Consider the following 25,943-nt stretch of genomic DNA (forward strand, 5'->3'; position numbering starts at 1 on the left):
CTATAGTTTGTGACGCCAGGCTGAGGGGTAGTATGCTGAGGTAATTCTCCGGCCTATCGCTGCCCTTCCCAGTAAAGACAGGTGCATGTAATAAAATGACTTAAGATCCACAAAGTAGTTGAACTTTAACTTGAAGAACTTTACTTAGATGTTTGCGGTACATCCAATGAACAATAACAGTCTCAGGCAAACAGTCTCTATATATCTCAATGACTGACAATTTTTGCGGACCTTGAATGAAATTAAATTAATTTAGGATAATTATTGCAGCTCCGTCCGGATTTAGGGGATAGATAAGGTCCGGTGATCCTGCAGAGTGCTTAGGGATTGATGCACTCGCGATCCTGAATATATCAGCCATTGCCACAAGGCTCAGGCATAACTTACTGCGATAGACAGCTGCGCAGATCCTGCTCGTTTGACAGCCCAGGAACAAGAGAGAGAACAATGGCCGCCACTCCCTTATATGGGCGGGGGGAATCTGACTGGTCCGAACATCCGTCACTCACTGTTACACAGTATGATGGGATTGACAACGTCACAGGGATCTCCAAAGGTCCTTAAGCAGAAATACCATAGAGTTCACCTGACCACGTGACCCGAAGATCCTGCTACGCTACAGACAGGTAATTAACTATTTATAGACATTGATATAATATTTACATGCTTCCTAAATAAACTATTAGAGCAATAACTATCTGGATGAGAGGGGACCAGGGGTGAACTAGACAATGGGGACCCCGACGTCCTAGGGACTCTGGCTAAGGGGACCCACACACGCAGGTACCGGATAGGATACGGTACCGGATAGGATACGGTACCGGGACACCACACCAGCAAACAGCAGAAAGTGGTTGACTGGTGGGAGTAATAGTATCCAGCATACAGGAGGAAGTACTGAACTGGTGGGAGTCATAGTAGCCAGCGTACATAAGGAATTGATAGACTGGTATGAGTTGTAATAGACGGCAGGCAGTGGCAGACTGGTAGTAGTTATAGTAGTCAACGTATGACTGGAGATGGCAACCGGTAGGAGAGTAGTATTCAGCACGCAGCAGGAGGTGGCAGACTGGTGAGAATTATTCTAGGAAGCAGACAGGACATCAGGCAGTGGTGGACTGGTGTGCATTGTAGTAGCCAGAGGATATTAAGAGGTGGTGGACTGATGGTGTGAGTAGTAGTCAGAGCACAGCAGGAGGTGGTGAACTGGCAGGATTGTAGTAGCCAGCAGACAGCAGGCAGTGGCAGACAGGGGGTAGTGTAATAGCCAGTGTATAGCAGGAGGTGTTGGATTGGTGGGGTGTAGTAACCAGCGGAAAACAAGAGGGGACGAACTGGTGGGTGTTGTAGTATCCAGCATACAACAGTATGTATAGTAGCCAGTGTACAGCAGGAGTCAGTTGACTGTTGAGAGCTGTAGTAGACTTCAGACAGCAGGCAGTGGGAGACTGGTGGTATTGTAGTAGCCAGTATACAGCAAGAGGTGGTGGACTAGTGAGAGTTTCAGTAGCCAGCGTATAGCAGGGGGTGGAGACTGATGGGAGTTGTAGTATTTAGAATACAACATGGGGTGACAGACTTGTGAGAATTGTATTATCCAGCATACAGCAGAAGGTGGCGGATTGGTGGGAATTCTTTTAGGCAGCAAACAGGACAGCAGGCAGTGGTGGACTGGTGGGAGTTGTAGTAGGCAGTGGACAACTGGGGTGGTGGTAGTAGTGTCTAACCAGTGGCACTAGTCCCCCCTCTGAAGGGTTAATCTAACCAAACCAGGCAGGTTTATAAAAATCATTTTAAACAACATATACGCTTTAAATATATCTAAGCTGCCCGACTACTCATACACAAGAATACAAGGTCTGGTGTATGTCCGGCACATAGGGCAAATCTATTCATTAACCTATTTACCAAAAGATCACCAGTTGTGGGAAGGATAATCACTGATTTTAAAATCAATTAGTGGCCCCCCTCGATGTTTCGCCGCTTCACACGGCTTTGTCAAGAGGTAACTGGGCACCTCTTGACAAAGCAGTGTGAAGCGGCGAAACATGTCGAGGGGGGCCACTAATTGAATTTAAAATCAGTGATTGTCCTTCCCACAACTGTGTGCACACTGCAGGTACACACAGGTAAACCAGTGACCTTTTGAAGCCGGAGCGGCGGCAGTATAATCAATCTAGATGGGAAGAGAGACACACTGATGTTTTTAATCCTTTTCTTTTTGTGTGTTTAATTACAATTATAATAAAGATATAATATATGGCAAATTTAGGGTATTAGTGGATCACCCTTTTGGTGATCTTTTGGTAAATAGGTTAATCAACCCTCCATGTATTGGTGCTAATGGATCATATATTCATTAACCTAATCACGGCGCCCAGAAGGTCATCAAGGCCTCGGATCGGGGGATTTATTAGGGTCAAAGTTTATTTGCTGAATAGAAAAGAGAAACACAAGACATGGCATATAACAAGCAGGTGGTGCAGCACTCAGAGTAAATAGAAGATGGGTGCACGCTGCGGTCAGGCTTTGGTCAAAGGCCCCTCTACATGCAGCAAGTGGAGACACGGCAGCACTCCAAATTAGTGTTCAAAAAGGGGTGGCTTTTATTGAATCACCAAATAATGTTACAGGCAAAGTTTCGGCCAAATCTGTTTGGCACTATCCATATTTGTATTGGTGTAGCACCATGGCCAATCTACTCTGAGGCATCTGGCATTGGTGGCTGGAAATCCTGGCTGATCCATCCCTGATTCATCTTCACAAAGGTCAGTCTCTCCACATTTTTCGTGGACAGACGAGTTCTCCATGGGGTGACTATGGCCCCGGCCGCACTAAACACCCGCTCTGATGGCACACTACTGGCTGGGCAGGACAGCTTTTCCAGGGCAAACTCTGCTAGTTGTGGCCATAAATCAAGTTTGGCTGCCCAGAAGTCCAGCGGATCTTCAAGGTTTGTTGGCATGGCCATGTCATGGTATGCCACCACCTGCTGGTTCAGGTCCTGCTCCATGTCTACCTGCTGCTGATGAGTTGCTTCACTATGCGGGTGAAGAAAGCTACTCATCAGCGACTATAGACTCAGGCTGCTGCTGATGTAGCTGGTACTGCTTCCTCCCCTCCCCTCCCCAGCAGCCATGGCAGTGAAAGGTGAGCGCAGAGGGCCCCCCAAGTCAGACCTGCGAGTGGATGGACGATGGCGCTGATAGGCATCAGCCAACTGACTACATAGGACGTCTCAGTAGTAGGTCAGTTTGTCCTCCCTGTCAGTGGTTGTAAAAAAGGCCCCCATTTTGTGGGTCCAATAAGGTGGAGAGCCAGAAGTCATCCCGCTGCCGAATGGTGACAATTCTACGGTCACTACACAAGCAAGCATTTATCGTGCCATGTGTGCAAGTAACTCGTAGAGACTCCCTGCCTCCATCTCCACTGCATACTGCCACGGTGTTTCTGGGTCCTCTGTCTTGCCTTCCTCATAACCCTCCAGCTCCTCTGGCTGCTCCTGCTCCTCCTCTCCTGTCAGATGACTAGAAAAACTGCCCATTTCACGAAACCTAAACTGTGCTCCACTGTGCCCCTCCCCCTCCTCTTCCAGTTCAGCCCCACAGGGTTCAAGTGGCCATGAGATGTAGGCGCCACGTCTCCAGTGCCCTGACCAGCTTCCAACACGTGTTGTAGGTAGGCAAAAAAGGACAATTTGAGCTGATAGGCGCTGTTCCAACAGGTTCATAAATGAGAAAGACACAATAAATGTCCTAAAATCAAATTTATTGGCAATACAGCTGTATTCCAGCTGAGTTCCTTTTTGCCTACCTGAATTGTGTTCCAGACCTGCACTGTTCAAGTCTGGCTGAGCTACGGCTGCGGATCCAAAAACAGCACTACAAATACCAGACATCTACTGAGGTGTTGCGTTCTTAGTGCAACTCCACAGGGTGAGTGCAACTACATCTATTGTATGCTTGTGTGTATTGTGACATATTTCACTAGGGGCGCATATCTCTTTTTTCCTTTTTTTCCTGAACACGTGTTGTAGGAAATGAAGCAGTGCAATGACATCGTTCATCCCATAATCCTGGCGATTTCCAAATAATGTGGCTTCCTCAAAGGGCCTGAGCAAACGGCAGGTGTCACGTATGAGCTGCCACTGGTTCACATTGAAGTTACACAGGGGAGTACTCCTATCTGCTTGGATCATCAAGAAATCTGTGATGGCTTTTCTCTGTTTGTATAGTCTGTCCAACATATGGAGGGTGGAATTCCAACGTGTGGAAACGTCACAAATCAGACTATGTTGTGTGATACCGTTCTGATGCTGCGGCTCAAGGAAGGTGTGCTTTGCGGTGTATGAGTGGCTGAAGTGCATGCACAGTTTCCATCCCATTGTTAGGATGTCTTGCAAATGGGGGAAACACTTCTGGGAACCACTTGACAATCAGATTGAACACGTGTGCCATGCAGGGAGCATGGTAGGCTGCCGCGAAGCAGGTGGTCTTCCCGGGCACGTTTGACTTTCCACTTCTGACACCATACTGACTGCCAATCATTCTACCACCTTGCTGGCTCCACTGCTGCCTCACGGGCAACCTGCAACCCTCTTCTCCTGATGATGATGATGCCCCTTCTGCACCCGGCTCCCAATCACGATCGGCTTCATCCTCATCGAGTTGTGTCTGCCCGTCACTGATGTCCTCCTCAGGTTCCTCAAGGCAACACCGCCTCCCACCTCACTCTCCTCATCACTACTTGCCCACCTAGCGGAGGAAGCGGCGCATGTCTCCTCCCCTTCTTGGCTGGGCAGTAGCTGCTAGACTGTCCTCTATTAGATTGTCCTCAGTAAATAGTGGAGCTGAACCCACAGCATAAGATACTTCTGTAGGAGAGGGAACAGCATAGGACAAAGGCAATGGGAGGACAGGGACTGTTCCCGGGCCACGCCAACTGAGGGTTGTGTCTGAGGAACCCACCGACTGTTGACTGGGGATGTCAGATGTCACTTGTGGTGATGTGGATGAGCGTGTTAACCAATCGACGACAGCAGATGGGTTACTGGTCAAGACACGACCGCTAGCTGATACCGGGAGATCAGTCCTCTCGCTGCCACTCCTGCTGCCACTCACCCCTAGTCTGCTGTGACCTCTGCCTGCGCCTGATGAATTTAGGCATCTGCCACACCTCTGTGTATGTCCTGGCACTTTTCTGCCTGACATACTTAGTGCATATACGCTTAAAACAGTATTTGTTTAGAACAGAAGCAGGTGTGTACTTTTGGCTGTCCTTTTACAGTAACAAGGCCCTTAAGACTTTATCAGTGCGTATATGAGGGGAGTACAATACGCTTCACTATGCTTAAAACAGTATTTGTTTAGAACAGAAACAGGTGTGTACTTTTGGCTGTCCTTTTACAGTAACAAGGCCCTTAAGACTTTATCAGTAACCAAATGTACACCACTTAGATGTACATATGTGGTATGCAGTTATGAGGGCAAAAAAATGCGCTACAGGGCACTTAAAAAAATATTTGAGTAAAACACCAACCGGTGATTACTTTTACCTGGACTTTCACAGTATCTAGGCCCTTGACAGATTAACAGGTACAAAATAGCACAATACTTAGATGTAGGTATGTGGTATGCACTTATGAGGGCAGAAAAATACGATACAATACGCTTAAAAAAGTATTTGAGTAAAACACCAGCCGGTGATTACTTTTGCCTGGACTTTCACAGTATCTAGGCCGTTGACAGATTAACAGGTACAACATAGTACACTACTTAGATGTAGGTATGTGATATGCACTTATGAGGGCAGAAAAATGTGCTACAGTACGCTTATATAAGTATTTGTGCACAACACCATCAGTACAAAACTCGCTGTGTACTAAACACAAAATTGCACTTTCTCTCTCAAAGGAATGGACTGCTGGGTTATTATACTGTCTACAGACTACTATGACCAGCAGACCATTTGATGTTGAACAAAGACACAGAGTTGTGCTAAAAACTTCTTCCCACCTCTCCTAACCTTTCTCCAGCTTAGCCAGCTTGTTCATACGTATGAGGCAGCACACAGCTTTCTGCCCCTCTCTGTAATACAATGCTGTAGAAAGTGACTGGGAGGTTAATCGCTGCAGTAAAAATTATTTTCTGTGAAAAATGCACTGCTCTCTGTCCACCAGAACGCTGACATGACTAGGATGTGAAACGCTGCTGGAAAAAGCTTTTCTGTGTAACACACACAGGCTGTCCTATCTCTCTGCAGTGAAAGGATGAAGTGACTGGCCAGAATATGGCTGCCGATTATATAGGGCTGTGACATCACAGGGGTGACTGGCTGCTGATAGGCTGCATCCTGCATGTGATTCAGGGTCATCCCACCTACCCTTGTACCCGCCTTCCCAGAGTTTCTTGCCCCATGTCCTCACATGTGGATCCGCCATTTTAGACGCCCTGAAACCTGGACTGCACTAAATGGAGTTTAATGAAGCGATTTGCGCGATATTCGCATTTGTTGCAAATCGAATTTTCCATGAAATTCGTAACAAATTCGGATTCGTCAGATTCGATTCACTCATCTCTACTGGTGACCTTCCACATTAACCGCTTCTACACTTGATTGCTTTACCCTCTAGATACCGCACTGTTTATACTCTCACTCTCCCCCGCCTTGCGCTGTTGGCTATATAGTACGTTTTAATATAATTAGTTGAGAAATGGCGACTGGGAATCCTCCATTGAGGAGGAGCCCCCACTATAAGTTGTCCATAGACAGTGGAATCCATTAAGCCATGGGGCACCATCGGCAGCTTGGTCAGGTGAGGGTTCATTTGTAGCACAATGGTTGGCTGTGTATTGTTTCCTGCTCACACATTTTATTACAGAGAAGCAGTAGATGGTGGTGATAATAATAATGGCCGGGTACTACCTGTGGATGTGGCCTGGCTAGTAGAATGGATAGGAATAGGGAGAAGGTGGACAGTCCTCTTCAGATAGGTGACCAATTTCAACAGGTAAAGCCACCTCCCTGTTGTGTACAGGATTCACTTCTATCAGCAAAAAGAGGACATCGTGGCAGAAATACACCAACATGATTTGATGGGCTGACCACAGGCAAATAAAAGATCCAGTGAAACGCAGAGGGGCCCTTGTTTAACTTATCCCTTCTTAAAGAAATATCTCTTGGAGCTAGTAAGACTGAAGACTGTGTCCTCACAATGGCACTGGAACTTGATGAAGGATGAGGATTTTCTGGCAGATGACCTGTGGTCTACATGTTAGTCAAGTTCTCAGAACTGTCTAGAAGAAAGTTAGGTCCATCTCTTTTCCCAATAGAGGGGGTGAAGCTAGGACTGGTTCTTGCATCTATTGGACAGAAGTCCACATGTGACCAGATTAATCATTCAGCTGTACACAAATTACAATGTAGGAACATTACCCTCTCGTAGACCTTGGCGTATGCTATATAATGCAGAAAATACTTTGCTTGAGCGTACAATACAAAAGAGACATACTATACATCCAGCAATCATCATATTACTCAGCCACCTGACTAGTCTAGAGGGTAGCAGCTGGAGGAGCTTGTGCTGGGACACCACAGATGGTCCTCCTGGCATCTTAATGGAAAAAGACCTAACCACCCTGAGATTTCTAGGGTAATAGTGAGTTTGAAGGTGACACATTCCTCTACGTAGTGGGAATCCTCAAAGACGAAGCTCTCAATAGACATTGGTTGAGATCTTCAATATGGAACACATTATATCCAAGCATCTCTACAGAACTTTGACCTGATCAGAGCCCTGGGGGACACTTTAGGAGATGTAGGTTGTGGGACCCTATATCTGAGGCTGTGATCACATATACTTCATTTCATCCTCAGGTGTTTCCTAATAAAAAGATTTTCTTTCCGTTTAGAGATTTTTTTTGCTCCTCTCAATGAGATAAAGACCAAGAACTACACTACGCCCCTCAGATCTCCAACCTCAGACTTACTTGTCAGAGCGGAGCAGTCAGAGTTCCCAGGATCTCCACCGAGAGGAATTGGAGAAGGATTCTGATTGGAGGAGCTGATGCCCGTATATTGGGCTCCAAAGTAGGTAAATGCCCAAACATCTATTCTGCCCCAATTTACAAGCTGTTTGCAGGGTCTCTAGCACCATAGCGTAGCAGCGGTGGTCTCATTCCCATCTCAATCACCCACAGTGTGCGACAATGTTAGGCCCAAATCACTGATCAATTTGGACGTTAGGCTTTAAAGGGGTTTTCTGGAATAAAGTTTTTTACATGTTGCTGGGGGACTGGAAAATATGAAAAATCACTGATACTTAACTACCAACACCCCCCACCCCCTGTACCCAGCTGACTTCTAGTCACATTGGCCTCTGCTCATTCATACTTTCTGGGTATAATATATTTTTTATTTTTACTATTTTACCCTGGAAATTGGCCACCTATCTAAAGAGGACTGTCCACCTTCTCCCTTTTCCTATCCATTCTACTAGCCAGGTCACATCCATAGGTGGTACACGGCCATTGTAATTATCACCACCACCACAATCTACTGCTTCTCTGTAATAAAATGTGTGAGCAGAGACCAATACACACCCAGCCATTGTGCTACAAATGAACTCTCACCTGACCAAGCTGCCGGTGCTGCATGGCTTAATGGATTCCACTGTCTACTTATATAATGCCCCAAACCCTCTCTAGTCCTGACTCTCTCTTAGCTATGGGCAAGGATCTGATTTGGACCAGAGTCAGTGACTATGGCTGAGCAGATATAGTTACTCAAGCTCAGGAAGACGCATCCTGTGTTCTCTATATCCTAGAGGACCAGCTTCATCCTGCAGCCTTTATACAAAGGGGGGGGTGAATTATATATATATATATATATATATATGTGTATATACTACTCTGCATCTGAAAACAAATTACTGTCTAAGAGAAGATCACATCCGGTCTTCATACAGACCTGCATCCTGTGATAGGAAACTACAGCTCAACGTTCACGAGTACCATCTTACTATGTATACCGTCACCTACTGGGAATTACTGTGTAAAGGATTTCAGGAATGTTTTCTTTACCACATGCACCCCTGCCTGCACTACAGCTAGTACGGGCAACCTCCTACCACACTATTACTTTACTGTTAAAAAAGAGACTGAATCCTGCAAAAAATTTCTTCTGACAAGTTTATTCACATAAAACAGTTCCACTGTTTTGCAAAACCTATATCTGGTTGGGTCATTGAACACCATGAGTACCCCATTTACCATCTACCAGACGTGTTACACAGAATATATCCAGGGGGATAGAGACTCCATCACCAGTGCACTCCATATACAGTGCTCTGGACACTAGACAAGTACCCTAAGACCAGAGACCCTAACATCTGCGTCTGTGATACTGATTATGGTGAATGCAACAACTACAAGTCCCAATTGTCCCAAGCGTCACTCTATCATTTTTAATCTTTTTCAGTGGGAAATAAAGCAGTTCACATTTTCCACCGTTATTTTTTGAAAGCTAAAAAAAAGAAGATGCAATTTGGTTGACGCTTCTCGAATCTTGAGGTCTAACCTCAGTGATGTAAATGACATTACTGACGGGTCACCAGATCAGCCACTTCTGAAGGGTTTCCTGTACGGCTTTCCTGATGTCTTTATTCCTCAGACTGTATATAATGGGGTTGACCAAAGGAGTGAACACTGTGTATAGCAGGGAGAGGATCTTACTTATGGTTGATGATTGTCCTTTCATTGGGACAAGATAAATACTGAACAGAGTCCCGTAGAATATGGAGACCACAATGAGGTGGGAGCTACAGGTGGAGAAGGCTTTCTGTCTGCCGGTACTGGATGGTATCTTAAGGATTGCTACAACAATATAAATATAAGATGCTACAATGATGGTGGTTGGAATTAGGAGAAGTGGAGTTCCTATGAGATATATCTCCAAGTGGACAATGAAAGTGTCTGAACAGGCGAGGTCTAGTAAGGGGACAATGTCACAGAAGAAATGGTCAATAATATTGGGTCCACAAAATAATAAGTTTCCAGTTTTTATTATATAAATTAAAACCATAGAAAATCCAAGTAACCAACAGGTTATAGACAATCTCACACAATGTCCAATAGTCATGATGGTGGAGTAATGGAGGGGGCTACAGATGGCCACATATCTGTCATAGGACATCATTGCGAGGAGAACACACTCAACTGTTTCTGTAGAGCATAAAAAATAAAACTGAGTGACACAACCAATAAAAGTAATGCCCCCCCCCCCATTATTCAGCACAACGTAGAGCAAGAGGGGGACAATGTCTGTGACCACTAAGATGTCACTGATGGACAGATGTGAGATGAAGAAGTACATGGGGGTGCGGAGGTTCCTGCTGGAGGACACCAGGGAGGTGATCAGGCGGTTCCCTTATATGGTCCCACAATAAAGAACAAAAAAAAAGATAGAAAAAGAAAATTCTTAGTCCTCGACTGACTTGGAGTCCTAAAAGGAAAATCTCTGTCACCACAGTCAGATTCTTCTCCTAAATACAGATACAATAGTAGTTTATGCTACAATAAACACAATTTACAGTCATTTTCTTAAAAAAGTTTATGAGGAAGTTAATATTTATGACCTATTCTTAGGGGAAGTAATCAATATCAGATCAGCAGTGATCTGATTCCCAACTCCTCCCCCGATCAGCCGCAGCCTCTCCATTGTCACCAGACACAACCCCATACAGTATGTAGTAGTTTACCTGGTGAAGGAAGGGAGCCGAGCCATGATACCACGAAAGCCACAAAAAATGTACAAACCTATGCCTGGAAAGTCATGAAGAGGATGGTTTACCGGTGGAGCACGGCCGCACCTTCAATCAGCAGGACAGGGAAGTCAGGAATCTAGTGATCCATCCTATGGATAGGCCACCACTAATGTAGTGCAGGGAAATCCCATCAATAATTTAATTCACCCCCCCAAAAACTCCAATGTTGATAAGAATGCTGCAGGGCCAGCTGTATAGTTGGTGCGCTACATCTATCGAAAGATGCCCTACATTAATTAGCAGCATAGTGCGCTTTGTAAGGAGCACAAGTGCACCAGAATGTGGCCCACAATACCCATGTCATCTTTTGCACTTTCTGCTTTTGTTCAGGAAACCCTATGATGTTAGTAGATACATTTAATCAGCACTGGATAATCCACAGGCAGAGCGCTTACAGTGAGGCAGCACCCCTGGCTTACTGTTATGTAAGTGGAGTGGGGGAATTTTGTCAGATTTTAATTCTGGGTGATCTGGGGCACATATAGATCACTAAATATGGACTGAACAGCAGGCAATAACTGTATGCCTCAATGCTCAGTAAGTAGAGGAGCAGGGATGCCAGTCTTAAACAGGAGTTCCTGCTCCTGTATATATTCACCCAAAACAAATCTCAAAAAAAAAAAAAAAAAGTGGGGGAGGGGGGCAAATTTAATATTTTCCAAAAATATTCACTCATCTCTGCTAGTGTTGAGTGCGAATATTCAAAATGTGAATTTTTACCACGAATATTGGCACTTGGCGATTTCGCAAATATTTAGAATATAGCGATATATATTCATAATGACGACTATTCACAATGGCCCTCATTTACTATTCTAAACCCGGCCTCTTTTGTCGGGTTTTTTTGTCGCATCTTTGTCTGCGCCATGTCGCAGACATCGTGCGCCAGTCTGCGACACTATGCGACATTTCTTCCCGACAGACCCGATGTGGATTCTCCCAAACCCGAAAAAGGGGCGTAACCCGACATTTCTGAGCTTTCCCACGTATTTATTAAGGTTTCCAACCCGAATTAGTTGAATTGTTGTGGATTTTTTCCCGACAGCTCAGAGGAGTTGGAAACCAAAACCTACAAAACCAACGTGCGAGAAACAGGATGCGACATAATAATAAATACCAGGGGATAAAAGCAGTCGGGTAAGAAAGCAAAATAGACTTACAACCCGATTTTCTTAGTAAATGAGGGCCAATGTGTGTAGTGTAAGAAAAAAAGTGATTATCCCTCCCTGCTTCCAGCTTGTGGTCCAAAGAAGGCTCCACTATTATTTACTGTGTAAGTCGATGTGGAGCGTGAATATTTCGTATATGCGAATATGCAAATTTTTGCTAATATAGGCACTTCCAGAGGACACTAATCCCTCCCTTCTTTTAGGTGAAAGATATCATGCGCACTATTCGAATTTTCGCATGGAAAAAAAGGGAACGAACATAGCGAATTTCGCAAACATAGGACGAATATTTGTCCATATATTCATGAAATATCGCGAATTTGAATATGACCCCTGCTGCTCATCACTAATCTCTGCTGGTAGTAACAAATCACACAACTGCTGCTAGAAAGAGGGACCCACACAACACAACATCGACAACTGCGACAGGACACCGCGCAAAATATGAGACACCATAGAAAGGTTATAGGGGTCCGAATAAGTTGAGTCAAAGTATTTTTATTTAAATTTATTATTACATTTATTTAAGTATTTTTAGCATTTAGTTTGTTATTTTTTTTTATTTAACATTATTAGTAAGTTTAAATTTTAGTTTTTTTTTAAGTAGCTAAAAAAAAAATATATACATGGAGTAAGTAACCATAGTTATCGGCAGAATGAAGAAAACACATCAGTTTTACTTCAAAGTGTATGGCGCACAAAATAAATCCCTCAAAGTTGCTGAATTACATGGTTGTTGTATTTTATTACAGTTTCAGCCCACAGATATCGTATATACTCGAGCATAAGCCGAGTTTTTCAGCACGATTTTTCGTGCTGAAAACGCCCCCCCTCGGCTTATACTCGAGTGAACTCTCCACCTGTCATTCCCTTCATCAGTGGTCTTCAACCTGCGGACCTCCAGATGTTGCAAAACTGCAACTCCCAGCAAGCCCGGACAGCCATCGGCGCGCGCCGAGCTGAAACAAGCCGGCATTTGTGCTACTGCAGGACGCTGCGCTCCCGGAATGTAACCAGGAGAAGATCAGCTTAATCGTACAGCACTTCAGGGCTGAGTACACAGCAGAAATTCTGAAGGCGCTGGCTGGATCTTGTAAAATATTTGGAGCCCAACACATATGTAGCAAACTAGATACAATTAAATATTCTGGTTGGCTGCAAAGCAGATGGTGTATGGGCATGCGATACCCCCTTTAAAATTCCCCTGAGGAAGGCGCTACACCAATAGGGGCGCCAGAAACGCGTTGGGAATAGAGTGGATTCAATAGGGGTTCTATTCTCCTGGGAAAACCTAAGAGATAACTTGTGTTATTAACAGTGTCTTTCTATTAAACAGTGTCGCATGGGTGGCACTGTACCCAGCTGATCAAACTACTCATCACATCACGTGATTTTATATTTTATCAGGACATTAATAAATGTTAAGTTTTATTTAGCACCTCCCTTACCACTATTTTTTCTCACATAGTGTTATATCTTTGTTAACATTGTAATAGACTTGGCTAACATTGTAATAGACTTGACTAACATTATAATAGACTTGGCTAACATTATAATAGACTTGGCTAACAATGTAATAGACTTGACTAACATTGTAATAGACTTGACTAACATTATAATAGACTTGGCTAACATTGTAATAGACTTGGCTAACATTGTAATAGACTTGGCTAATATTGTAATAGACTTGGCTAACATTGTAATAGACTTGGCTAACATTATAATAGACTTGGCTAACATTGTAATAGACTTGGCTAACATTATAATAGACTTGGCTAACATTGTAATAGACTTGGCTAACATTGTAATAGACTTGGCTAATATTGTAATAGACTTGGCTAATATTGTAATAGACTTGACTAACATTGTAATAGACTTGGCTAATATTGTAATAGACTTGGCTAACATTGTAATAGACTTAGCTAACAATGTAATAGACTTGACTAACATTGTAATAGACTTGGCTAACATTGTAATAGACTTGGCTAACATTGTAATAGACTTGGCTAACATTGTAATAGACTTGACTAACATTGTAATAGACTTGGCTAACATTATAACAGACTTGGCTAACATTGTAATAGACTTAGCTAACATTGTAATAGACTTAGCTAACAATGTAATAGACTTGACTAACATTGTAATAGACTTGGCTAACATTGTAATAGACTTGGCTAATATTGTAATAGACTTGGCTAACATTGTAATAGACTTAGCTAACATTGTAATAGACTTAGCTAATATTGTAATAGACTTGGCTAACATTGTAATAGACTTGGCTAATATTGTAATAGACTTAGCTAACAATGTAATAGACTTGACTAACATTGTAATAGACTTGGCTAATATTGTAATAGACTTGGCTAACAATGTAATAGACTTGACTAACATTGTAATAGACTTGGCTAACATTGTAATAGACTTAGCTAACAATGTAATAGACTTGACTAACATTGTAATAGACTTGGCTAATATTGTAATAGACTTGGCTAATATTGTAATAGACTTGGCTAACATTGTAATAGACTTGGCTAATATTGTAATAGACTTGGCTAACATTGTAATAGACTTGGCTAACATTGTAATAGACTTGGCTAATATTGTAATAGACTTGGCTAACATTGTAATAGACTTGGCTAACATTGTAATAGACTTGACTAACATTGTAATAGACTTGGCTAACAATGTAATAGACTTGGCTAACATTGTAATAGACTTGGCTAACATTGTAATAGACTTGACTAACATTGTAATAGACTTGGCTAATATTGTAATAGACTTGGCTAACAATGTAATAGACTTGACTAACATTGTAATAGACTTGGCTAACATTGTAATAGACTTGGCTAACATTGTAATAGACTTGGCTAACATTGTAATAGACTTGGCTAATATTGTAATAGACTTGACTAACATTGTAATATACTTGACTAACATTGTAATAGACTTGACTAATATTGTAATAGACTTGGCTAACATTGTAATAGACTTGGCTAACATTGTAATAGACTTGACTAACATTGTAATAGACTTGGCTAATATTGTAATAGACTTGGCTAACATTGTAATAGACTTGGCTAACATTGTAATAGACTTGACTAACATTGTAATAGACTTGGCTAACATTATAATAGACTTGGCTAACATTGTAATAGACTTGGCTAACATTGTAATAGACTTGGCTAACATTGTAATATACTTGACTAACATTGTAATAGACTTGGCTAATATTGTAATAGACTTGGCTGACAATGTAATAGACTTGGCTAACATTGTAATAGACTTGGCTAACATTGTAATATACTTGACTAACATTGTAATAGACTTGGCTAATATTGTAATAGACTTGGCTGGCAATGTAATAGACTTGGCTAACATTGTAATAGACTTGGCTAACATTGTAATAGACTTGGCTAACATTGTAATAGACTTGGCTAATATTGTAATAGACTTGGCTAACATTGTAATAGACTTGACTAACATTGTAATAGACTTGGCTGACAATGTAATAGACTTGGCTGACATTGTAATAGACTTGGCTAACATTGTAATAGACTTGGCTAATATTGTAATAGACTTGGCTAATATTGTAATAGACTTTGCTGACAATGTAATATACTTGACTAACATTGTAATAGACTTGGCTGACAATGTAATAGACTTGGCTAACATTGTAATAGACTTGGCTAACATTGTAATAGACTTGGCTAACATTGTAATATACTTGACTAACATTGTAATAGACTTGGCTGACAATGTAATAGACTTGGCTAACATTGTAATAGACTTGGCTAACATTGTAATAGACTTGGCTAACATTGTAATAGACTTAGCTAACATTGTAATAGACTTGGCTAATATTGTAATAGACTTGATTAACATTGTAATAGACTTGGCTGACAATGTAATAGACTTGGCTAACATTGTAATAGACTTGGCTAACATTGTAATAGACTTGGCTAATATTGTAATAGACTTGATTAACATTGTAATAGACTTGGCTGACAATGTAATAGACTTGGCTAACATTGTAATAGACTTGGCTAACATTGTAATAGACTTGGCTAACATTGTAATAGACTTGGCTAATATTGTAATAGACTTGATTAACATTGTAATAGACTTGACTAACATTGTAATAGACTTGGCTAACATTGTAATAGACTTGGCTAACATTGTAATAGACTTGGGTAATATTGTAATAGACTTGACTAACATTGTAATAGACTTGGCTAACATTGTAATAGACTTGGCTAACATTGTAATAGACTTGACTAACATTGTAATAGACTTGGCTAACATTGTAATAGACTTGGCTAACATTGTAATAGACTTGACTAACATTGTAATAGACTTGGCTAACATTGTAATAGACTTGATTAACATTGTTATAGACTTGACTAACATTGTAATAGACTTGGCTAACATTGTAATAGACTTGACTAACATTGTAATAGACTTGGCTAACATTGTAATAGACTTGATTAACATTGTAATAGACTTGGCTAACATTGTAATAGACTTGGCTAACATTGTAATAGACTTGACTAACATTGTAATAGACTTGGCTAACATTGTAATAGACTTGGCTAATATTGTAATAGACTTGATTAACATTGTAATAGACTTGACTAACATTGTAATAGACTTGGCTAACATTGTAATAGACTTGACTAACATTGTAATAGACTTGGCTAACATTGTAATAGACTTGGCTAATATTGTAATAGACTTGGCTAACAATGTAATAGACTTGACTAACATTGTAATAGACTTGGCGAACATTGTAATAGACTTGGCTAACATTGTAATAGACTTGGCTAATATTGTAATAGACTTGACTAACATTGTAATAGACTTGGCTAATATTGTAATAGACTTGGCTAACATTGTAATAGACTTGGCTTATATTGTAATAGACTTGACTAACATTGTAATAGACTTGGCTAACATTGTAATAGACTTGACTAACATTGTAATAGACTTGACTAACATTGTAATAGACTTGACTAATATTGTAATAGACTTGGCTAACATTGTAATAGACTTGGCTAACATTGTAATAGACTTGACTAACATTGTAATAGACTTGGCTAATATTGTAATAGACTTGGCTAACATTGTAATAGACTTGGCTAACATTGTAATAGACTTGGCTAATATTGTAATAGACTTGGCTAACATTGTAATAGACTTGGCTAACATTGTAATAGACTTGGCTAATATTGTAATAGACTTGGCTAACATTATAATAGACTTGGCTAACATTGTAATAGACTTGACTAACATTGTAATAGACTTGGCTAACATTATAATAGACTTGGCTAACATTGTAATAGACTTGGCTAACATTGTAATTGACTTGGCTAATATTGTAATAGACTTGGCTAACATTGTAATAGACTTGGCTAACATTGTAATAGACTTGGCTAATATTGTAATAGACTTGGCTGACAATATAATAGACTTGGCTAACATTGTAATAGACTTGGCTAACATTGTAATAGACTTGGCTAATATTGTAATAGACTTGACTAACATTGTAATAGACTTGGCTAACATTGTAATAGACTTGGCTAACATTGTAATAGACTTGGCTAATATTGTAATATACTTGGCTAACAATGTAATAGACTTGACTAACATTGTAATAGACTTGACTAACAATGTAATAGACTTGGCTAACATTGTAATAGACTTGGCTAACATGGTTATAGACTTGGCTAACATTGTTATAGACTTGACTAACATTGTTATAGACTTGACTAACATGGTTATAGACTTGACTAACATTGTAATAGACTTGGCTAACATTGTAATAAACTTGGCTAACATTGTAATAGACTTGACTAACAATGTTATAGACTTGACTAACATGGTTATAGACTTGACTAACATTGTAATAGACTTGGCTAACATTGTAATAGACTTGGCTAACATTGTAATAGACTTGCCTAACATAATAATAGACTTGGCTAACATTGTAATAGACTTGGCTAACATTGTAATATACTTGACTAACATTGTAATAGACTTGGCTGACAATGTAATAGACTTGGCTAACATTGTAATAGACTTGGCTAACATTGTAATAGACTTGGCTAACATTGTAATAGACTTGGCTAATATTGTAATAGACTTGATTAACATTGTAATAGACTTGGCTGACAATGTAATAGACTTGGCTAACATTGTAATAGACTTGGCTAACATTGTAATAGACTTGGCTAACATCGTAATAGACTTGATTAACATTGTAATAGACTTGACTAACATTGTAATAGACTTGGCTAACATTGTAATAGACTTGGCTAATATTGTAATAGACTTGATTAACATTGTAATAGACTTGGCTAACATTGTAATAGACTTGGCTAACATTGTAATAGACTTGACTAACATTGTAATAGACTTGGCTAACATTGTAATAGACTTGGCTAATATTGTAATAGACTTGGCTGACAATGTAATAGACTTGACTAACATTGTAATAGACTTGACTAACATTGTAATAGACTTGGCTGACAATGTAATAGACTTGACTAACATTGTAATAGACTTGGCTAATATTGTAATAGACTTGATTAACATTGTAATAGACTTGACTAACATTGAAATAGACTTGGCTAACATTGTAATAGACTTGGCTGACAATGTAATAGACTTGGCTAACATTGTAATAGACTTGGCTAACATTGTAATAGACTTGGCTAATATTGTTATAGACTTGATTAACATTGTAATAGACTTGACTAACATTGTAATAGACTTGGCTAACATTGTAATAGACTTGGCTAATATTGTAATAGACTTGATTAACATTGTAATAGACTTGGCTAACATTGTAATAGACTTGGCTAACATTGTAATAGACTTGACTAACATTGTAATAGACTTGGCTAACATTGTAATAGACTTGGCTAATATTGTAATAGACTTGATTAACATTGTAATAGACTTGACTAACATTGTAATAGACTTGGCTGACAATGTAATAGACTTGACTAACATTGTAATAGACTTGGCTAATATTGTAATAGACTTGATTAACATTGTAATAGACTTGACTAACATTGAAATAGACTTGGCTAACATTGTAATAGACTTGGCTGACAATGTAATAGACTTGGCTAACATTGTAATAGACTTGGATAACATTGTAATAGACTTGGCTAATATTGTAATAGACTTGGCTAACATTGTAATAGACTTGGCTAACATTGTAATAGACTTGGCTAACATTGTAATAGACTTGGCTAACATTGTAATAGACTTGACTAACATTGTAATAGACTTGACTAACATTGTAATAGACTTGACTAACATTGTAATAAACTTGGCTAACATTGTAATAGACTTGGCTAATATTGTAATAGAATTGGCTAACAATGTAATAGACTTGGCTAACATTGTAATAGACTTGGCTAACATTGTAATAGACTTGGCTAACATTGTAATAGACTTGGCTAACATTGTAATAGTCTTGATTAACATTGTAATAGACTTGGCTAACATTGTAATAGACTTGGCTAACATTGTAATAGTAATGTAGGAAGAGCCAAGGGGCAACTCAGCTCACTCACCACACCGTAATGTAGTCCTGGGCTTCATAGGGAGAGAGCAGTCTGGAGCACGAACACACGGGCCGCTTCCCGTTAATGGCATGTGGAAAGAAGTTGAGAAGTTCAGCTCGCTGACCAAAAAATTAAAACGTAACCTTTACTGTGGACGGTTAAAATCCATGAGGACAAAAATAACTAAATAATGAATAAAAACATCGCGCCGACGCGTTTAGGGCTACAGATGAGCCCTTAATCATCTTGGCTAACAATGTAATAGACTTGACTAACATTGTAATAGACTTGGCTAATATTGTAATAGACTTGGCCAACATTGTAATAGACTTGGCTAATATTGTAATAGACTTGGCTAACATTGTAATAGACTTGGCTAATATTGTAATAGACTTGGCTAACATTGTAATAGACTTGGCTAATATTGTAATAGACTTGGCTAACATTGTAATAGACTTGGCTAACATTGTAATAGACTTGACTAACATTGTAATAGACTTGGCTAACAATGTAATAGACTTGACTAACATTGTAGTAGACTTGGCTATCATTGTAATAGACTTGGCTAATATTGTAATAGACTTGGCTAACATTGTAATAGACTTGACAAACAATGTAATAGACTTGGCTAACATTGTAATAGACTTGGCTAATATTGTAATAGACTTGGCTAATATTGTAATAGACTTGGCTAACAATGTAATAGACTTGACTAACATTGTAATAGACTTGACTAACAATGTAATAGACTTGGCTAACATTGTAATAGACTTGGCTAACATGGTTATAGACTTGGCTAACATTGTAATAGACTTGGCTAACATTGTAATAGACTTGCCTAACATTATAATAGACTTGGCTAACATTGTAATAGACTTGGTTAACATATTTATAGACTTGGCTAACATTGTAAAAGACTTGGCTAACATTGTAATAGACTTGCCTAACATTATAATAGACTTGGCTAACATTGTTATAGACTTGGTTAACATAGTTATAGACTTGGCTAACATTGTAATAGACTTGACTAACATTGTAATAGACTTGACTAACATTGTAATAGACTTGGCTATCATTGTTATAGACTTGACCAACATTGTAATAGAAGCGACAAACCTGAACCTGACTCAGCTACATTGGTAGTACACAGTAGTAGAGTCTATTGTAAGTAGTGATAATTCCTTAATGGCATCAAAAGCACCAAAATTTACCAACATAATCAGCATATGTTATTACAACCGAGTTAACAAAACCACCACAAGACAACACAGAAATACACAAAAACATTGGGGGTAGAAGAAAAGGGGCAAAGCATCAGTAAACAATCAAAGCCCAAATGGAAGAAAACATGTAACGCTTGTATAACCAAAACATATAATGCTTATGGGACATAATTTCCCAAATTTTAGCTAAAAGTTGTGAAATCGGGGGTGGGACTAGTAATTTCCAGGACGTTGCAATGAATTCTCACCGCTATGAGCATGAGCAATAGAAGTCTTGTACCCTTGCTTACTAAAGTTTGAGTGGGAGATTGAGAAGATAAACCAAGGGGTGCAGGGGCATTAATGAACCTCTCTAACCAATTGCCTAACTTCCACCCAATCCCATATGATCCCCCATTTTTACATGGGATCTGACTACCCAATGGCTCATATATTTGGGTCCAATCCAACGATGCCCCATAGATTAAGCAGAGAATAAGAGTGGAAGCTCCAAGACATGTGACATGTACCACTAAGCTATCTACCATAGGGGCAATCAGGGACTATAGGGGTGAGTGAAAATCAATGAGGGACAATAGGGGGGAGTGACAGACAATTATGAGGGACTATAGGGGGGAGTGACAGCCACTCATGAGGGACTATAGGGGGGAAGTGTCACACTAATTATAAGCCAAAATGAACCAAGGAGACATGTCCAGTCTCCATTTTGATTCAAGTGGCCATGCTAATATGCTTATTAGATTTTGCCATATTGCGTCCTTCTCTGAGTAGAGGGAAGAATTCGCCTTAAGTCACCTCAATATTTATGATGTGATAAGGAATAGGGGGTGAGAACCATATGTGTCTATTGTAGACAGAAGTGGACAATCCCACCACAGGATGTCTGGGATAAGACATGAGAATGGTGAGAAAGGAGTTGCGTGGACAGACCGTAGTTGCAGATTGGTGGGGTTTGTAGAATCCACCATAAAGCAGGAGGTGGTTGACTGGTTGGAGAGGTAACCAGCAGACAGCAGGAGTTGGTGGACTGGTGGGAGGCATAGTAGACAGCAGATGGTGGTGGACTGGTGAGACTTGTATTAGCCAGCAGAAAACAGGAGATGAAAAAGGAGTAGAAGCCAGCATTCAGCAGAAGGTGTTAAACTGGTAGGCGAAGTAGCATCCAGCATATAGCAGGAGGTGGTAGACTGGTGGGAGTTGTAGTAAACATTGTAAAAAAGGAAGCGGTAGACTGGTGGGACTTGTAGTAGACAGCAAACAGCAGGCAGTGGCGAACTAGTGGGAATTGTACAATCCATTATACAGCAGAAGGGGGGGGGGGGTCTGGTGGGAGTAGTAGCCAGCATACAGCAGGCAGAATGTTGTGGGCTGATGGGCATTGTAGTATTGAGGTACAGCAGAAGACGTCAGGCTGTTGGGAGATGAAACCAAAGTATATAAGTAGGTAGCAGTCTTGTGAAAGCTAAAGTAACTGGTGCGGACTGGTGGGAGTTGTAGTAGCCAGCAGACAGCAGGAGGTGGCGGACTGGTTGGATTTGTAGTATCCAGCTTACAGCAGAAGGTGGTGGATTAGTGGGTGTTGTAGTAGCCAGTGTACAGAAGGAGGTGGCAGACTAGTGGCAATTATAGCAGCCAGCGGACAGCAGAATGTGTGTGGACTGGTCGGGGTTGTATTAGTCAGCACACAGTAGGAGGTACCGGACTGGTGGGAGGTGTAGTCTCCAGCAGACAGCAGAAGGTGGCATAGTGGTGGGAGTTGTAGCATCCAGTGAACTGCCGGAGGTGGTGGACTGGTAGGAATGGTAGTAGCCAGCAGACAGCAAAGAGTGGCGATCCGATGAGAGTAGCAGCAGCCAGTGTACAGCAGGAGATGATAGACTGGAAAGAGTTGTAGTCGTCAGCGTAAAGCAGGAGTTGATGGAATGGTGGGAGTGTAGTACACAGCGGACAGCAGGTAGTAGTGGGCTAGTGGGAGTTGAAGTAGCCAACATACATGCAGAAAATGGCATCAGTAGGAGGTAGTGGACTGGTGGGAATTGTAGAAGCTAGCAGACTGCAGGCAGTGGTGGACTATTGGCAGTTGTAGTAAATAGCAAACAGTATGTAGATGTGGTTGGTGGAAGTTGTAGTAGCCAAAAGACATCAAGTGGTGGCAGATAGACGGGAAGTGTAGCAGTTGGTGTACAGCAAAAGATTGCAGAGTGTTGGGAGTTGTAGTATCCAGTGGACAGCATGAGGTGGTGGACTGGTGGTATGTGTAGTACCCAGCATATAGCAGGATGTCTAAAACAAAGAGAGAGAGCGCTCCATAGCGTAGCAGGATCAAAGCAAGAGGGAATGAATAGATAGGGGGTGAGAGATACGCTTACCCCAAATAGTTATGTATTCCATATACAACCATGGTAAAGTACATGAGAATGATAGCCGTTCTGCAGCCCCTCCACCCAAAGGAACATAAAAATAAAATGGGCTTGCTTCAGAGGCAGTGGAGAGTTTCAGCGCTGAACAGACCCAACCAAGGATAAAAGCAACATGGTTTATTTTACCAACACCTGATGAAGAAGCCTTCTGTTCTATGAAATGTGTTGCATCTTGGGAAAATAAACCATGTTGCTGTTATCCTTGGTTGGGTCTGTTCAGCACTGAAACTCTCCACCGCCTTTGAAGCAAGCCAGTTTTATAGCAGGATGTGGAAGACTGTTGGGAGTTGTAGCAGACAGCGAATATCAGTATGAGATGGAGTGACAGCAAAAGGTGGTGGACTGGTGGTAGTTGTAGTAGCTACAGCAGCAGGTGGAAGACTGTTGGTAGTTGTAGAATCCAGCAGACAGTAGGTAGTAGCAGATGTGTGGAAGCAGTAGTGTCATGTATATATATGTGTGTGTCTATATATATATATATATATATATATATATATATATATATATATATGCTTATGTATGTGTACACGTAAAATGTTCATTTAGGGGCCTCCATTCCCCGAAAGCTATTTCCTGTCTGACCCCCACCATCGAAGAGAGGAAATTGCTGGCTAGCAGGCAAGAGGACTTGTTGCCCCTGAAGTTTAACAAAGGACTATACCTTATATGGTATGCATATAGTATGTTAAGACTAAGAACATCCCCCTAGTGAGGGTGGGAACTTATGCTAAGTACAGAGGTTATATAACCAAGTGAACAGGCTAATAAAGAGGCAGAAGTATTTGAAACTGACATGGCTCCGTTTGATTTACTTTGGTGTACACATTCTGATTTGGTCGGGAGTAAGATAGTTACAAGATCACTGATAAAATCCATATCAGATTTGGCGCTCAACCAAAGTGGGGCACTGGGTTTTAGGCCTCATGTGCAAGTCGCAATACACAGAGCAGACAGATTGGACAAAGGCTGTACGGTAGGACATTCTTGTACCTAGCCAAAGTACCCCTGTCTTTACCAGAGGCAGGTAAATTCTCGCCCAGTGTCATGAACCTTGCACCTGTCATAAAGTAACTATCTACTGCCCGAGTGTGTATGAAATGTGAGTGAGTGAGTGAGTAAGCAGGATCCTGGCGGGAGGGATTGGGTCGCCTGGGAGGATTGAGTTGTTTGGGGTGAGTTGATGATCCAAAGAGAGTATCAGTGGAGTTTTGGCGCATGACGCAAATTAAACGGGCCTATGTCCCTTGGGGGAATTGAATTTTGGGGTAGACTGTCATCTAGGACAGTGTGTATATGGTTCATGGGACTCTTAAAATAACATATTTCCAGGGACTCCCCAAAAATAAAATATCCTCGGGACCATCTTCCCATAGTAACTGATTGAATATGTGGTGTATGTGTCATGTTTTGTCTTAATGTGTCCATAGATTGTTAAATTAGCTAATTCAGAGGAAGAGAGGGAGTAGATCTTTCCTTTCTAATACTAGACCTAGTTAAAAAGAACTGCATTTAAATCTATTAGAGGTTAAAAGATACCTCCTAAAGTACAGGAGGGGTTGAGAGGGTTTTAATTGTGCAACAGCTGGAGGCCCATGAATAGGTCCCATCAGGAAGGGGGGCTGTGGGCTCTAGATGAGACACAGGGGGCTGAGATAACACAGCTGCAAGTCTGTGCTGAAAAGAAAGGAGGAGGGGAACTGTAGGGGGCCACCATCAGCCCTAGTGAGTGAGCAGAAACACCAAGGGAAGAATGTATGATTGTGCAAAGATGGGAAACTTATGAAAGCTGGAGAATCTGAAAAAGAGGGTGTATGTATAAAGGGATGAATAGAAGGTATGATAGGAGTTGTAGTACCCTCAGAAATGTCAAAACTGTGTCTGTGTGGTAAACTAAGTTGCTGATTAGGATTGCCCAATTATCTCCCACAGAATGTTCCTTAGTTGTATTGGATATAGTAGCTTGAGTAGAAAAATAACAGTATGCATTGTTGTTGAAGGTGAGTTAGTCCAAAAGTTGAGGATGAGTTAGTCCAAAATTTAAAGATATATACTAATGGTTGATGGACAAGTGTATTCAGATATAGCAGTGTTATATACAGTCATATACAGCAGGGTTATATACATTCATATATAGCAGTGTTATATACAGTCATATACAGCGTGTGATTCCTGAGAACAATTGTGATTTAAATTAGTTATAGTGTAGTCATCTGAATGGGTATAGATAGGTCAGAAGTTGTTGGCTGAAAGTATGATGAAAATATTTCGGTAATGAAATTAACACTGATGTACAGACATACATTTTTATAAACTAGTGATAAGATAGTGAGAAATATCATATATTCAATGAAGAGAACTTTGTTTTAGGGTGTGAGATACCATGAATGGAAAATGGAGATTGAGTGAGGGAAGCAAAGGAATGTGAGGGGGGAGGGGATGTGAAAATTCAGATGAAATACCTTCCGTGCCATCTGTATCCAATGTTGGAGGGAGTAACCAGCCACCGCCATATTCTTATTGGTCATGTTTCCATTGTGGTGCTAAAAATCCTTTATGGAGTAATACTTGTTACCGCCATGGTTTCTTCCTCCGTATATACCATGCTTACTCCGTATGGGGGCAGCCATGTTACCACCCCCAGAAGTGAAGTTCCTCCCTCAGCAGCCATATTGAGACACCCACTGCTCCAACATCCTCCTCCCCCAGCAGCCATATTAGCTCACCCAATTATTCCC

The 25,943-nt window shown here is 40.8% G+C and overlaps 1 pseudogene; it reads right to left on the minus strand.

Annotated features, from left to right (window-relative positions):
• Positions 1-9,606: 9,606 nt before the first annotated feature.
• Positions 9,607-25,733, minus strand: LOC130325655 (olfactory receptor 1009-like; annotated as a pseudogene).
• Positions 25,734-25,943: the final 210 nt, after the last annotated feature.

This window comes from Hyla sarda, unplaced genomic scaffold, assembly GCF_029499605.1.
Source record: "Hyla sarda isolate aHylSar1 unplaced genomic scaffold, aHylSar1.hap1 scaffold_273, whole genome shotgun sequence".
NCBI lineage: Eukaryota > Metazoa > Chordata > Amphibia > Anura > Hylidae > Hyla > Hyla sarda.